This window comes from Prosopis cineraria, unplaced genomic scaffold (genome assembly GCF_029017545.1).
Source record: "Prosopis cineraria cultivar Desert tree isolate PC_DT_omini unplaced genomic scaffold, ASM2901754v1 PC10, whole genome shotgun sequence".
NCBI lineage: Eukaryota > Viridiplantae > Streptophyta > Magnoliopsida > Fabales > Fabaceae > Prosopis > Prosopis cineraria.
In genome coordinates, this window is record NW_026555341.1 from 3,080,320 (window position 1) to 3,098,570 (window position 18,251).

Here is an 18,251-nt window from a genome sequence, read left to right on the forward strand (position 1 = left end):
GAAGTTTAAGTAGAGATAGTAGATGATGAGAGGATTTAATCTGTTGTGTTGCCTTGTACGTAGTTTTCTCTAGTGGAATATATTGATCACTCTTTATTAAATGAAAAAAAAAAAAAACAAAGCGTAGGACCGGCTATCGGAACATGACGTGCCGGTGCTGCACGTCAGTATGTAGTGGTTACTGGTTAGAGCTTAGAGGCTTTGAAAGTTTTTAAAAGGGAAATTACAATTAAAAACCTTGTAAAAAAATTAGTACTACTTTACGTTTTAGCCACGTGACCACCCCCTAACAGCCAATACCTGGACCTAGACTGCCGGCCTCGGTGATGAAGTTGCACCCAGAGTCCAAAATAAGGGTGGAGTGTCCTATTTAAATAAAAATTTAAATTTTAAAAATGATTTTTTAAAAAAATAATTGGATTTGAGGGCTTAACCCTGATAAATCCTGTAAAAAAAAACTCAGGCTCGGACGGCCCTTTAAACTCTATTATATTATTATTATTATTATTAGTTTTTATGGAATACGTGTTTGAAACCAATGACCTGCTCACCTAATCGTACATGCATTATATTATTATTGATTTTAATTTATTCTAAAATTAATTTATTATAATTTAATAAATATCAGTGTATAGTATAAAATTTATGATATATTTTATTTTTTATAATTATTATATTTGTATATTTATAAAAAAATGAACTGTTTTTTAACCAAGATATAAATTTTATAACTAGACTTCTAAATGTATGTTGTTTAATTTTTAAAAAATTATGAGGATTTTAATTTTTTAAAATTTTAAAATATTTTAATTAATTTATAATATTTAATTTTTTTATTTTTTATTTTTTGAAAAGGATCTTGCCTCGGGTCCTGAACCCTTTACATAAAGACTAAATTTAAAAAATGAGACTTAAAATGAAGAATTAAATTATAGGACTTGAGCCTTTAAGAACCAGGCCTGCTTGTATTTTCAACCCTAGTTGCACCGACATTATATCAGTCAGACTTTTCTTCCGTTTTAAACGAAAGAAACATGCTTCAACAGAAGTTTGAAATTTTCTTTTTCTTTTTTTTTTTAATGACGATGCAGTTGATGGAGTAGAGATATTTCAAGAGGAACACTGATCATGGGTGGTTCTCTAGTTGTGGTGTTGTACGCTTTCAAAATCGTCCACATCATGTAATAATTTTTCTCATACTTATTGAACCTCGAATTACTATGGGTAAAAATGAAAAAGACGAAAACATAATAATTTGAACTTTGAAGGATATTAGTATTTATTTAATGTCTGTAAATAGCTTGTAGATTTATCGCGATCATCATTTAGTGGGTATTTTGAATAAGCTGCGATATTATCAGTCATTGCGTGGTGTGTGTATTGATCGAAGACGAGCGAAGATTTTGGGCGTTGCCATTAAACTTTGAATATAATTATAGGAAGGTTGTAGTTTTTGATCAGAAGTGAGCGGACATTCAATGATATTGTACATATCCCGGTGTACATTTTAAGTAGAAAATCCCCCATGCCACTCATCTGGTTAAAAAAAAATTTTTTTATTAAAGAGAGAGTATAATAAAAAGTATAATATTAAAAAAATATTATTAATAAAAACTTTATTTTTATTAAAATATCTTATGTTTCAAGGTGCTGAATTTTTCTCAATATATTTTATAGATTGAGATAAAGGATTTACTTTGATCTATGAATAGGATTATAAATTATATTCTTACAGATACATACGATTATAAGATTTTTGTGCTATAATAATTATAAAAAAACATATAATAAAACATTAAATATTAAATAATCTTTTATATTTTATATTTTTGTGCTATAATAATTTTTCTCACTGTACAAGGAAAAGTATTTTTAATGCAATTTGCAAAAGGTAAGATTTCGAAACATCCAGATTAAAATACAGTGCTTAGCATTTTACGAGAAGTACAGGTATTTAAAACTATGTCTAAATTAAAGAATTTTAATGCGACTGCATGTAAATTAAGAATAGTGATGAAAGGAAAGTGGAGGCTCAGGAAGCAGTGTGAAGGTTGAAGGAGAGCAGAATCACATTCATTTTCGTCTTGAATCAGTGTCGAGGAATGTATTTTCCTCATGTTTAATTTGATTTTTTTTCTAGATTTAATCTCTTTTTTCAAGCTTAGACTTGTCGCTTGTAATAAAAAAATAATAATACTCCTTTTATTTTAAATTATAAAAAATATTTTAAAAAATTTTTTATCTCAAAATATAAGACACTTTAATTATATTAAAATTTCATTAAATGTATTATTTTTAATATTATCATTTTTATCTCTCTATAATTAATTTTTATCTATTTTTTTAATGTATTAAATGATGAATATTTTTAAAAGTTAATATTTTTATTTAAAAAATAAAATTATTAAATATATTTAATGATATTTATTAATATATAAAATTTTATTTAAAATTATTTTATAATTTAAAAATGGAGGGAATAATAATAAGAAGAATTACGTTCACGGTTCATCACATAGGCAGGGCAGGGTGATTTGGTCATTTCAAGTGGAGTGTGGACAAGGAGAAACCACGTAACCGAGCTGGTCCCACCGCCCTGTGTTTCATGTTTCTCAGTTTTTTTGCATGTATAAAATGAGCCATCTGTCTAAAATGAAATGAACCAAACCAAGCCCTCATAGGCAGGGCAGGGTGATTTGGTCATTTCAAGTGGAGTGTGGACGAGGAGAAACAACGTAACTGATCTGGTCCCACCGGCCCTGTGTTTCATGTTTCTCAGTTTTTTTGCATGTATAAAATGAGCCATCTGTCTAAAATGAAATGAACCAAACCAAAATGAAATGAACCAAACCAAAGGGCTTGGTTTGGTTGAGAGAGATTGAATGAAATAAAATGAGCCATCTGTCTTAAAAAAAGAAAAACAGAGACAGTCCCCTGGAGAATAAAATGAACTATATTAAAATCACAAAAAAAAAAAACTCTTCATTCACTCAAAAAACCCCTTCCGTTTGCCCCAAAAAAAAAAAAAAAAACTCTTCCCATGCGGTTGTTATAAACCCCTTCAAAAAATCAAATGGCTGTTACCCAAGTGGAAAGCCCTGTTTTTTGTAATGTCAATAGCTAGACTTTACCAGCCAAAAAAATCAACACTGGGCACACGTGTCAAATCTCCATTTGTTTTCTTTTACGGACGGGTGGGGGGCGAATCTCCTCTAAATTCAAAGAGAAGCCTATAGGACGCCTTAGTCAACTCAACCATCATTTCCAAAATGACTTAGAACAACACCTTAGGATCATTTTATTATTATTAGTTAAATTAAACTAATAATTATGATTGCAGACTGAATAGCAGCATGTTACGCATTCAGTGGTTTTAATTGTTAGTTTATCAATGAAAAGAGAAACACATGGAAAAATGATAACGGATGGATGAAATCAAGGGTTACAATTTGAGCAGCAACCATCGGTATTTACATGGGCTTTCTAATCAATAACATGGGCTTCACAACCAAAGTCCATGTTTGGCACAACTTGAACCCCACGTGATGGATCGCCAGGCTACCATCTTGCATAGCGTAGCCCAAGATCATCCCAACCAACGGACGTCCCCGAAGACTTCGCTTTTAAAAATGAGCTCATTCAATCTCCTCTTCATCCTAAGTCCAATCTTGCCATCTTCTCCCACCTTCATCCATTTCATATCGGTCACCACAGGACTTTCACTGGCAAGCCACTGCACCTCGCACTTTCAACACTGAAGATGGGCCTTCGTTACCCAATCGTTCGTCCAAATTAGGCGTGGGCTGTTTCCATTGATATATCATTGCTGTTGAATAATGAGGACAAAAATTATGCCCAAAAAAAATGATGATAACAAAATATTAATATCTTTTCAAATTTTTTGGAAAAGTTCAATTTAATTCATAGTTTTCAAAATTGCTTGAAAAAAACAAGGAAGGGAGGATAAATCAAGTGCTGTGGGGAACTTAAAAAGAAACAATGTATGAAAAAAAGTAGCGTTAGAGTAAATTGCTCGTAGAAAATAACTTAAAAAGAAACCTTGTATGGAAAAAGGAACATTGGAGTAAATTGCTTATAAAAGATAGATAAGAATAAAGAGGAGTAAAATGAAGTGGGGAAAAGCATTTGCCCTGATAAGAAATCTGTTGCGGACAATTCTACGTCAATGTTTTGCATGTGTGTGTACGCATAGAGTAAAATAAAAAAGGAGCATGTATCTAATTAACCCAAGACAAAAAAAATTGCCGGATGGAAAAGGAAAATGCAAACTATGGAAAATATGCTAAAAAAAAAGGGTTACTTCCATGGAAAATGAAAGTACCAGCTCAACAACTTTGGAAATAAATATTTTCATTATATATACTTATTTGAGTTAAAATATAATTTTGATCTCCAGCCCAATTATTTGGATTAAAAAGAGTAATTTTAGCCCAAAAGCTAGCTAATGCTTTTTAAAAAAACTGTGGTTAAGGGGGAAAAATTGGTCAAGCAAGGCACTATTTTCAAAGAAGAAAGAGTGGATGAAATTATTGACAAAACTACAGTCAGTAGCCTAAAAATTGAAGTATAAAACCCTGAAAAAAACCATCATTTTATACCTATAAAAGGATAAGCCACAAAATGCACAGAAGGATTCTTGTCAACTCTTCAATACTCACACTTTTTTCAACAATATTATCTACTCGCCGTGCAAAACAAAAATTTTAACCTTATATCATTTATTAATTTACTTTGTGCAATTTTTTTAGCCTTCAATAAATTTGATATGGTGCCCTTAGCGAGCCATGCATCTAGTAGAGGGCATTAAAGTTCTCAACAATCAATAGCTCTTAGTAGAACAACAGTAGCAACACTAGCGACTTTTACTTTTTAATTTTCATCTTTTATTTTCTATAGTTTTTTTCATTATTATCAACGTAATGTTTGCTTTCACCGTATAAGTCTCATATGTTCTTATCTTTAATCATTTATTTCTTTCACTTTTAAGTACTTGTATTTAAAAAAAATTATAATAAAGGACCTCAAAAACTTAGTGTTTGATTTTAAAAGTAAAAAACATTACACTTTTGAGAACATGTGTAACATTGTCCTTCTTTGGAAAGTCTTTTAGAATAATTTTTGGATTTAAGGATAGAATAAGGTTACATTTAAAATAGTTTAAGACAGTTCAGGCTTAAGAAAAAAATGAAACATTTTAAATTACTCAAAAATAAATTACTCAATATTAAAAAAATTATTTGTGATAATTTAAATTTATCATGTAATTACTTGAGTGAAAATAAATTACTCAAAAATAAATAAATTTTAAGGATTTAATTTCAAGACATATTTTTGAGAAAGAAAAAGAAATTTATTAAAATTGATTGAGATTAAATAAACAGGATCTTACTTCTTACTTAAGAAATTATATTTATGTAAATATTATTTCAGTTATATTGAAATCAAATATAGTTAAGATTTAATTTTAGTATTTATATTAAAAGATCCTTGATTAATAGTAATGAATTATACTTGGCGATTTAAAGTATCTAAAAAAGTATAACGTGAAAAAAAAATCAAAAAAGTAGAAAGATAGGATAAGAAAAGGCAAAAAACAAAGAAAAAAAAGAAAAGGAGACAAATAAAGAAGAGACAACAGTATTAGGAAACTAAAATAAATAAATAAATAAAACAACGGGGACTTGGCCCACCTTTGGTTTGTCACGGGGGCATTTACACGCACGCACACACCCCCTTGTTTCATACTTCCTAGAGGCTTTTTTAACGAAGATACTATTCATAGCAATGGAAATATCAAAGTGGTTTATTGTGAGAATTATTTCTCGAAAAGACTACAATTTTTTAAACGAATCAAATCAATAACGATTTTTTCAATACATAATTCTAGGTGCACCAAAACTTGTTTTAGGCAGGACCAATTTATCAACTTTATCTACCCCTCTCACATCAAATGATTTGTGTAATAATTAGTAATCATTTGAATAAAAATAATGAGTAAATAATTGTTACTCATATCGTTAAGGAATTATTGCAAGGATGTAAATTAAAAAAATTATTAATAATAAATAAATAATATAATTATTAGGTTTATGAACATTAATGATGAATTATTAAGTTGTATAAATGAAAAGCATAAATTAATTCATCTCATAAACAGTGACGTCCATAGTTATATCTTGTTCTTTCTCATATGTTGTGGTTATTGTTGGTGTTGTGTGTTCTCTTTTATTGAGATTCAAGTGTTTTATTTATTTATGTAATCGACATATTTAAATCAAACGAACGTGATTCAACTAAAGAAATTAATTGTTGCAGGGTAGCATATGCTTCATTTGATGGTCCATCATGTTTAAAAGTAAAAGTACTGTATTTAATAAAAAAAATAGTGCAAGATCATCAAGTAACGATATGAATGATCCAATTTGAGTAGGAAGTGGGTGGGTTGTAAGGGATGATGAAGAGAAGGGCATGTTAATGAGACTCGAATTAAGTGGGATTGAGAAAGGTATAAGGAGGTAATGATATTGATAAAGCTGGCATGTAATGAAATTGACTAAAAATTTTAATACTCCTGTTTTCTTATATTCTCATTTTCAATTGTGATTGGACAGACAAGTAGCTACCACATTGTTTGTTCGATTAATCTCAAAGAATTTGTGGTTAAGGTAGCTAAACTCTTGGTATGAAGCAAGTTGACGGTCCCCTTCAAATATACACATGAACTCTTTTCTATAGTCCATTTTACTTCCTAAATATTACATTATACAGTTAATAACCCAATAAAATTAAAGTATAAAGATAAATCAACTCAACTAATTTTCTAAATATTTATAATTAAGACTAAATGAAGCATTACTTACATGTAATATTCTTTTTTATGTGTATTTAAACTTGTTATTAATGAATTAACTATAATTTATTTCAGTGATGGAGTCACGTTGTCTTAAGGAAAGCTAGATTTCGCTACTCAATGCCATTACAATCCTTTAGGTTTTCTTCGAGTCATGATTTTGATACAATTCACAACCTACCTAATAGCTTTTGCCTTATATATAATCTATATAATATGTGTGCGTGTGTAATGTTTTCCTAACCTCTCTCCTTAGACCAAAAACGTATAAAGATTTGTCATGCTTGTAACATATACATTTTTTCACGTAGCAATATTATTAAAAAAATTGAGATTTTATATAAATTTAGTTTTTTTAATATGTCAAACATATAATTTTTTATATTATTTATTTGATAAGTTTTGCCTATACTGTTTATGTTCGTTATGATTAATATTATATATATATATATATAATTTCACTTTTTACATTTTTTATATCATTTATTTGATAAATTTTTCTTATATTATTTATATTCATCATGATTAATATCATAGATATATAATTTCATATATAATTTATAGATATATTTGTCATGATTAATATTATATGTAATTTATTCTCTGAGATTTTTAAAGTAATAAACTTACACAAACAATTAATTAGTATAAACATTTAAAAATAGAAGATTGTATATTAATTTTAAAAATTTATCCCTCTTTACATTCATGCTAATTCTACCCCTGATTATTCTATAAAAATTAACCACATGTTTACAAGTACAATTAAAAAAATTTAATATACAAAATTAATGATTAAATATTATTTTTTACTCACTGTAACATCCTAAAAATTTAAAAATTTTGTTAATCGAATTATTATGAAAATTAAACCAATCCATCAATCTCATTTTCTCCCAAATCTATTTTAAAATAAAGAAAGAAGTCTCTTTTATTAATTAAAACATACAAATCCAATAAAAAAATTATTTTTTTTAAAATTAAAATATCATTGTTCTAAAATTCATTAATAAAATAACAAGCATTTTTACCCTACTATATAGGCTTTGATATTTTTAAAAGGTACGTCCTATATTTTAATCTCAAGTCAAGTCCAATTTGAGAGTAAATAATATTTTTCTGATTTAATTTTAATTTTATTCTTATTATTTAATTAAGGGTAATTAAATTACATTTAAGGACATATTAATTTTATTTAGTTAATTTAAGGTAACTGTTTCATGGATGGTGTTGTAGGATGCATAACGCTTTTCTCACACACGATCGAGTTCCAAACCATGTTTTGATTATTGTAGATCATTTTTAAAAAAAAATCTTTAAATTTATCTTTTAAAATTTTGATAATGGCGTCTACATTTATTAATTTTCCTCTTCAAGGAGACCGTGATCCGGGTACCATACTTTGCTATAATCACACTCTTTATATCATCTGCCAATTAATACCATGTATATAGGAAACATTCAATATCAATGAATTATGCCACCCTTCTCATAAATGTAACTTTCTCACTGCACAATATGTGTGCGTATATGTATGTCTGCATGTATATACACACATACATAACTTTCTTTTCTTATTTATGAAGTAAAAAAATAATTTTGATTATATTTATAGGATTTTTATTATTTTATATATCTATCTTCACCTTTCTGTCCTTGTTAAATTATAGAAAAATGATTAAAATAATTTCTTTTTTGTAATTTTTAGGGGTTGATATGGAAACTTATCAAACTAATGAAATTTCAAATTTTCTTTTGTTTATGTGAAACATATTGAAAATAATTTATTTATAAAACCATAATGAACATGCTTGTATCGCTATTAAAAAAAAAAACTATCAATGGCAACAACAAAAAAATGCTTCCACATGCTATTAAATCTTTTATTGTTAATTTATCTGTGACCAAAATAAAAGTCGCCCCGGAACATCTACAATTAATAGTAACAAATTGTTGTCATCACTAAAAAATAATACTATTAAATATTTGCCACATGGCACAACAACATCTGTTTCGTGCCTCCACATACCCTTCAGGTGCCTGTACATCGACTCCCTCACATAACATGCCATAGTAAGTTGCCATTTCATGCTATTGTGGTGAGAAAAGTGTCCCAAGCTGGTTTGAACATGGGACCACATAAGGCAAATGAAGGACAATGCTTCATGTGCAGACAAATGTAATCCTCGTCCATAAGTGACGACATTTTTTATATATACCACTATAATAATCAATTGTTTCAAACAATTCTACGTTGCAAATGCTGCTCATTCCAGAGCATTAACATGACACACTCATTTGATTAAATAACTTTGTGAAGAATGCTAGTTAATATATGCAAATTTCTCTCAACTCTGACCTCTTATTTTATAATTAAACTTTGCTTACCAGTTTAAATTAAAATAAATATATGCAATTTTTTAGCATAATATAAAGCTATTGAAATGGAGTTATTTTTTGAAAAATTAAACTAAAATGAAGATATAAATGAAAGTAATTATAATGTATAATGTTACCAACTGAATTATATTTAGGAAAAAACTTATATACTTAATCTTATATATTTAAGATAATTTTTTCAATTAAATCAAGATAGTACATATGCACTTCCTCCATTTTAAATTATAAGGCACTTTTAAAGGAGTTTATTTATCTCATAATATTAGATATTTTAGATGGATTAATGTTTATTAAACGCATTATTTTAATATTACCCTTTCTCTCTTTATAATTATTTTCATCTCTTTTTTTAATATATTAAATGACGGGTATTTTTAAAAACTTATATTTTTATTTTACAAAGATAAGGTTGTTAGGTATATTTAATAAAATTTATTGATATGTGAGATTTTGTTTAAAAATATTTTATAACTTGGGACGAAAGGAGTATCTTTTATATATTATTCATTCTATAACAACAACTCTTATTATCAATATTATTGACACATTAAAGCCCCATGTATTGATTTAATAAATAAAATTATATTGAGTATGTAAAGCTAAATATATAAATCCTGCCCTTATGTTTATATAAATTTGTGTTACACACGCACACACATCACAGTTTTTTTATATAATTAGATATTTTAATGGCTATTTATGATATAAGTAAATTCTTATGATTTTATATATGAGTTTATATATAGATTTTGAGTTTGCTTTCAATTAACAATAACTCTTAAGTAAAGTTATTGACTTATTTTTACATTACATTTTACTTTTTTAATTATTTTTTATTTTTAAATGATAAATTTATGAGATAATTAGACACAATATTACCTAGTTTTTTTTTATATTTTACATCTTGAGATAATATCAAACAAAAAAATCATATAGCATCACATAGATATATTTCATATATTCTAAAAATTAAATGTAGAATTGTTAAATATGTCATTCATCTTCTTCTCATCTTCCTCTTCCTAGTAATCAAATTGTGAACCTCCATGAGCATCAAGTTTCAAAATTAATGATTTTGAATTGAAAAATTAGATTAGTTAAAATATCATTTGCAGATGAATAAATTTAACTATTATATATCTAATTATTATAGACAACTAGTGTTATTATTTAAAATATTATTTAATCATAAAACATTTGAAAATAGAGACTCATTAGCACAATATATACATTCCAAGTTAAAATATCAAATAATAAATTTTTGAATGAATTTATTATTTTATATAGGGGGGTGCATTAGTCAATTCAATTAAATTTGATCTTGAATTCACCAAAACCAACAAGGGCTGAGATGATAAAGCATATATGATAATTGAAAGAAAATTATATATATATATATATATATGTCACTAGCATAACATAAATATTTTAATGTATATATTTATATTCAATTTTGCATATATATATATAATATATATAACAAAAATAAATATATACCTTCACTTTTTAAGTTTTACTCATAAATTTTTCATGGTACAAGAATAATTAATTATCATGTCTACAATAAAATTTTAGCAATTTCCTTTTCAATATAAATCATCATTAAATTGGCAAAAATTTCATCTCTTATTTGAGTATTGAATAATCTAAATGCATTATTGAGATTTAAAGTTGTGTTTAATCTGAAAAACCTCTATTACCTGCTTACTAAATTTACTATTTAATCTTTTTAATTGATATCATAGTAAATAAATATATCGATAAAGTAATAATGTTGGTTGTTACAAATTTTTATATCTATGAGATCTAAGTATATCATAATAAAAATTATTCATCTAATAAATTTAATAGCTGGTTATTATAGAAAAAAGTAATTTTTTATCTTAACTATAACCCCTTAACTTTAGATAAGTAATTTTATGATAGATATCAAGCACATACATTCAATATATTTTAAAATTTTTGTTATAATATTTGATAAAGTTATTAAGTAATAATTCTTATAATTTCTTTCATCAATCATAAAACAAAGACAAAATTAAATGATATCAATGCTTTGAAAGCAACTGTAGCATTATCTTTTTAAAAATAGTAGATTATATGATAACATATATTTTTAAGCTACTAAATAGTTAGATTATACATGCATAAAAGACTACCATAAAATTGAAATGAAAATCCGATCTAGTGTCTTAAAGTTTTATAATGTGCTAATCTAGGAGTTTAATCTCTATATTCTATTAAGAAAAAATTAAAAAGTTAGGGGAGACCAGCCTATGTTATTCCCTGTCTCCCCCTTGAAAATCAATGAACTGAATGGGCAAATATTTAGACTGAATCAAATTGAACATTGTTTGATGAACAAAACTTAACCTAAATGTGGATGGGCTTCTTATTTAGTGCAATTCATTAGCATTAAATAATGTCTATCTTCAAACGTTTTATTATTAAAGTATCAATTAATCATAAAATAAATAAAATAAAAACTCATTATCTTGTTCTATGTATTTACAATAAAATTACTGCAATACAATAAAATTAATGTGTTGAATTATTAATATTGAATTAAATAAAAAATAAAAAATTATGATATTGATATTTAATTACTATTTATTATGATTCTTTTAGGAGTGATTGTTTTGAAATTACACTTTTAACGATAATTTTTATGTGGTTGCTGAAATTTATATTTTTTGGTAGCAATTAGCAAAAGTTGTTATTGAAAGCTCACAATCGCCAGAGGTATGTTATACTTTCTTAGAGAGGGGCTGTAAAAGATGCCTCAAATTATTCACTTTTAGCTGCGGTTGTTTAGAGTCGCCGCCGGAAGTTAGCAATGAATGATAGGCAAAGAGGCCAAAAAAGGCAATCACTGGAACACCGGAAGATCAGTTTTTGGATGTTCGGGGATTGCTAATTATATGTGAAGTTTTCGTTGCTCCTTTTAACGAGAATGCGAATGAAAAATATATTAATGATATTGAAGACAAGGCTGTGGGCCATTAGAATATAATAATCAAAACATTCTTTTATTTTAAATTTCAGTATTTTAAAATATAAGATATTATAAAAATAAAATTTTATTGTTGATACTTTTTTATATTACTCTTTTTATATATTTTTTATTTAATATTATTGTACAAATAAAATATTAAATAAATAATATTTTTTAAAATTTATTAATATATGTAATTTTGTATAAAACTATCTTAAGAGTTGGAACAGTATGAAGTATGAAAGAAATGTCCGGAAGCACGTGACACTCATTTTCATTTCGAAGTACAGTAAATTTCTGAGTCAGCAAAGTTAATTGGTATCTCGATTATTGTTTAAAACTTAATAACTTAATTTACACTATTCTATTAATCGTTGATTTTACTGCAATCAACTGCTTAGCTTCTAGTCTGATCCACCATAGCTTCAATTACTTAATACTTAATTCAGGCCACATTAATTTTCACCGTCCATAATTTCGTTTCATTCTGATTTTATTACTTACCTTACAAAACGTGCTCGAATTTAAGTTGTTATCCTCTACTGTTGAAATGGCCCAAAGAAAATATTACGCGTGTATTTTGTTGTCGAATCACACCTAGTTACCATAAACCATACTATAAGAAAAACTAACCCTTGTTATTTTTTTTTTATTTATAACTAGAATAACATATTTTAATAAACATTTATTATAATTTTTTTAAATTATTTTTCATAAACTCATAATTTTCGTTCACGACAAACATTAATGCAGTAGTGTTTTGATCAAAGACAATGATATTTAGTCTAATTGTTTTTATTTTTAAATATAACTATTATAATTAATCAATATTCTTAAAGTACACGACAATTATTATTTTTAAACATAGAGGCAGAGGAATATGCTTGGCGTAAATAGATGTAAACTAACTTATTTTTCGGGAACTAGCCAAAAGCTGTCAGGTTAATCCCTGTCAACCTTGTATGGATATGCTGCCATCTCTCTCTCACACTCCATTTTTAATTTTTACCTTGCATTTGCTCTTCATTAGCGTCAACGAGATCGCGTGAGGAATGTAACTAATTTCGAGACAGAGGATTTGTCCCCAGTATATGGAGCTAATAGCCAGATACGACTATTTTGAATGACAAGAAAATCATGTATATATATATATTATATCCATCGGTCAATGGTTCTTTCTTAAGAACGTTGGTTAGTTTAATTCCTGACGATATGCAATCATACAAAAGTCTAGGCCATTCAAAAAGAAGAAGAAGATATAGAACTGCCTATAAATATTCGCGTTCTGTCTTCAGAGGTTTTACTACAGTATCTGCGAATCAGGAACAAGCCAAAGTAATGATCTCCTGAAGGTTCTGCGGGCGTGCTCATCAAATCATCAAATAGAAGTAAGACTAACACATATTCGCACACATTAGTTTTCCCTTGTCGGTTCGACAAGAAGAGGATATTATTGCAACCAGTAACAATGTTATTCATGCAACACTTGCTCAACTGATCGTTCACCGTACTAATGGAAATCAAAATTTCATGTTCATTTCTACTGAGTATCTGCATAGAACCTACCATTCGAGAAGCTGGTTGACATCCCTTGATGAAATCAGAATAATTGACATCGGCAGTACTTGAGGCGCCAGTGAAAGGAACACCCACGGGCCTACTAGCCCCAGTTTGTTCCAGAGTCTGTACTTGTTTCTTTAAGAACTTGACGTAATGTATAGCTTCGTCTAACATGGAGCCGTGTCCATTTTCGTCCCGCCGGGAACTAGTCTCTGCAGAATTCTTATTCTCTCGCTTATCCTCTCCCTCCTGTGCCTTGCCGCCACGCTCTGAGGGTCCTTTGAAATCTTCACATTCCTTCGCTTCGGCGGCTTCACCGACTCCGGGTCTATATGAATGGGCTGCATCACCGCTATCCTGAATATCATTTCTCTCATGGCCGCCATTGAATTCCTCTTGTCCGAAGCGCGGGGAAGGCATGCGATGTATTGCGGTTATATTTATTTCTGACTCTCGTGGCGTGAACTTCGTCAGAGTGAGCCTGAAGAAAGACTGGCGGTGCCACGGATTGCTGAATAACTGGACCGTTGACAAAATCAGGAGCCTCGGGGGAGAGTAGTGGCAGCAATATTAGCAGGTTGCTCAGGGATGTGGGGAGAGTAGTGGCAGCAATATTAGCAGTCTCAGCTTCAGGGTTCTCAGTGGGAGTGTTGAAGAAAGGATAGCAGAACTGATCAGATGGAAACTTCTCCATCTGCATCATCATCGAAATCATGTCCATGCCGGTGCAGCTTTCAGGCACTGAATTTTTGAACAAGTCCATGTCCGTGAGAGACATGGAGGGATGGAAAGAGGGAGGTTGGGGAAGAGGGAAAGAGGAGGAAAAAAAAAGTGGAGAAGGTCGGTCAGAAGTAGCAGGGTATGGGGAAAAGAGAAACCAGCAAGAGTTGGTAATTGTATCGAATGATGAGATGGAGAAGCTAGCAGACTGGCTCAGACTGATAAAAAAGGAGATAGAAGAATGGATGAAATAGTAGAAAAGGGCAGAGGACTATTATATCTGACTCCGAGATCGATCAGCCAACAACAGCACCAAGTCCAGGTTCACCCTAAGTGGGAGCCCTTTTGTATAAACAACTTGCACCTGTATGTGTTATCTATTTGATTTTGAAAGCGTGAATGAAAAAAAAAAAAAAAATCAGCAGGCGAACCCTCATTTATGATCGATTTCAATTTTATATAATTGCGGCCGATAGAGACCGCCCATCACGTGTTTTCGGTCCCCTTCTTCTTCACCGTCGATCTTATTGGCTCTGTGACAAGTCAAAGCTCAAGGTATATGAAATCAATGGTTGAATGTCGGTGCGTGAACAACTTCGTTTTCGTGTTGACTCCAAGACAAAGCTCTCGGCTTGAATTTGTTGCCATCGAAATTCTAACTTTGAAAGATAAAGCCCCAAGCAGACCCACTCTCACATGACATGTGTCAGAAAAGCTTTGGAAGGCCGAAAAGAAAACATTTATAATCTTGCAGCCAAAACACCCTTCGTCACCGGCGAAAGGTGCCGCGGAGATGAGATAGAGTGAAGTGGACCCGACTGCAATCAATAATCAAGATATTATCTATATACTATAGTCTCTATATGAAGAGAAGAATCCAAAAAGGCAAGTTGAAAGTAAAAGAACGTGTTCGGGGTTAGATCTCAACGAATTACTGCAATATCGGGAACGTACACTTTTCTAGAAGTGACTTGGGAGGTGGCGGTCAGGCGTAATTGTGGACCCTCTTGCTGCTCTTACTGCCCCCCACCTTTCATGTTCTTCACCTTCTATCTTCCCATCGAAAGCTAATAGTCACCAACTTCGCATTATTTTATACTCCTATCTTTTGGGCTTTCATATATAAAAACGCGTGCAAGCTTCACAATAAATATTTCAACATAATAGATCAATCAAAGCCAAGCCTGAACCCACCCACACCCTATGAATCCGCTTTTGTATCTGCTGATTTGTTCTACCCTGATTAAAATCTAATATCCAGTGCATTATCTGCTATGAGAATTGAAAAGCAATACTGCTAATTATTTGTGTTTGATGCGGATCCTTCCATTATTACCAAAGGTCGAGCACTACTTACTGGCTCTCGTGGGTTCGTGCATTGAATTAATAATGCTCTGTTGAATGTCGAGTGTTGACGAGCAATAATACATATATTAGAGTTCAGAACCATGGCTTCTGGGAGGAAGGGCCAGACCCATTTGAGAGAAGTGTAAGACAACATATGCTCTGTTTGGAAAGAGGATAGACTCATCGTCGACGGTGATTTTATGTCAACGGTGGGAGAGATCAGAGACGGAAACGTCATGAGAAGTGGGAGTGTGGGATATAATAAAATAATAAAAAGACAGTGCAAAAAGAAGGGTCGGTAATCAGCGCAAAGGTGGTCCCACGCTTGTGACCTCCGTTCAGCGTTCACTGTTCAGAGTATCCGAAAGTGATTGATAATTTACTGATTACGATCGTCGGTTGCTTGAAGAAGGAGCCTTTTAGTTTTAGGTATTTTGTGCCTTGTGCTTTTGTATGAAAGGTAAATCGTATTCGTAGTCGGTGAAGGGACCCCTGGTGGGAGAAGAAAAGAAGAAATACAAATTGAAGGTGCGAAGTTGAAAAGTAAGAGACAGTGAACGAAATTCCGAAACTTGAATGTGCAGGAACTCATTCAAAACCTGACAGGGATTTACATAGCAGCAGGGTCAAATTTTTTTAGACGTTAGGCAATTACTTAATACCTTATGCCTCTCACGTTACAAGACACTCATGAATGAATTTTTTATCTTTAAATATAATTTTTTTAAAATAAATTAAAATTTTATTAAATACACAAAATTTAAATGTTATATTTTCTTTTTTTATAATTAATTTTCATTCATTTTTTTAATATATTAAATATATTGAATAAATAATATTTTTAAAAATTTATATTTTTATTTTAAAAAGATAAGATTATTAAGTATATTTAATAAAATTTTATTTAAAAATATTTTATAATTGAGATGAAAGAGTAATATTTTTTTTACCTATTCATATTTATACCTTCAGGAAACTCAGGCATCCTTCATGATTGCTCACCCTAGATTCGAACACATCTAATCCTTGTTGTAGAGGAAGTGCTGGTGCCACAGTGGCGCACGCCACCGGCAGCAGCGAGTCAACTCGAATGAGTAACCAGGGATTAAAATTGAACGGCCTTCGAGCCATGAACTTCTGGCTCAACGAGTTAAGAGTGAGCGTTTAATGTTAAATTATTAATACGAATCTTTCTGATTCGGTGATTAGGGTCCCACACCTAAGCCTTGTCCTCTTCCATTGTTTAGAATTTAGTCTTTTTCCATTTTTGGTTCTTCACAATCACATATCCCCGCCCTAGCCCCTGTTGATTGTTTGGTTGTGCACTTTCTGTTCTTTTTTCTTGTTCTTGTTCTTGTTCCTTTTTGCTTTTTGGGAGCAATTTGTGATTAGTGTTGTTGGATCGACTTTTTTTCTTTTCTTTTTTACGGATTTTACTCATGCTTAGCATTGAAGCAATCTTTTCAAAAATATTTAATTGGGTCGATCGAAATTATAATTTTTAGAAACATTATCTTCAATCAAAGTTATTGTGTTGGTCAAATGGACTAAAATTAATGTGAGCAGTTGAAATTCTCATTATTTAAGTGGTTAGAGATTTGAACCTTAACAATTAAATATGTAATAATTTAGTTAAGAGAGATCTAATCATTATTCTCAATACTTCAATGGAGATATTCTTTATTCAGCAGAACCTACTTCTTATACTTACTATAAACAAAAGTTATTTTATTGGTTAAACTTATTTTAGGTGGGATTATATAGTTCAATTTTATCAGGAAACTTCATCAGGAGAATGGCAAAAAAATCCTCATAAAATATCCAAATGACAATTAGGTATTATGAAATATGATAATTCTTCTTTGTCAATCCTTTTTTGTGAAAAGACAATTTTGCCCCTCAAACAAATAAAAATAAAAATCCCAAAACCCAACCTCTCCTTTCCCTTTTGGCTATTGAATTATGCCTAGTTTCTGCACAGCCATAAACATGCAAACCATAGCATTACTGACTTCCCCCCTCCACTATCTTTGATGGGTGAAAAGAGGGTTCAAGTCAGGACACGCGGTGAAGATGGATGTCCCTTCTCATCCTTCCTGTTTCAAAGCGGAGCGCAGTGATGGCAGCCTTAGGCTTTAGCTCCTATCCACCTTCATCCATTCTCTCCTCGAACCAGTGGAAACAGAGGAAGAGGAAAAAGAAGGAGGAGCCGAGGAAGAACATGATGGTGACGAGGCGAAGGAGTATTGGGACGGGCATAACGAGAATGAGGAAGACGAAACGGGAACGAGAAAGATTCCAAAGCCAAGCACGTACAATGAAAATGGGAACATGAGCATCCAAATACTTGACTGGGAG

General features: G+C 30.2%; 1 pseudogene; it reads right to left on the bottom strand.

The window, feature by feature from the left end:
- Window positions 1–13,505: 13,505 nt before the first annotated feature.
- LOC129321981 (transcription factor HEC1-like) lies at window positions 13,506–14,867 on the bottom strand (annotated as a pseudogene).
- Between the last annotated feature and the right edge of the window lie 3,384 nt (window positions 14,868–18,251).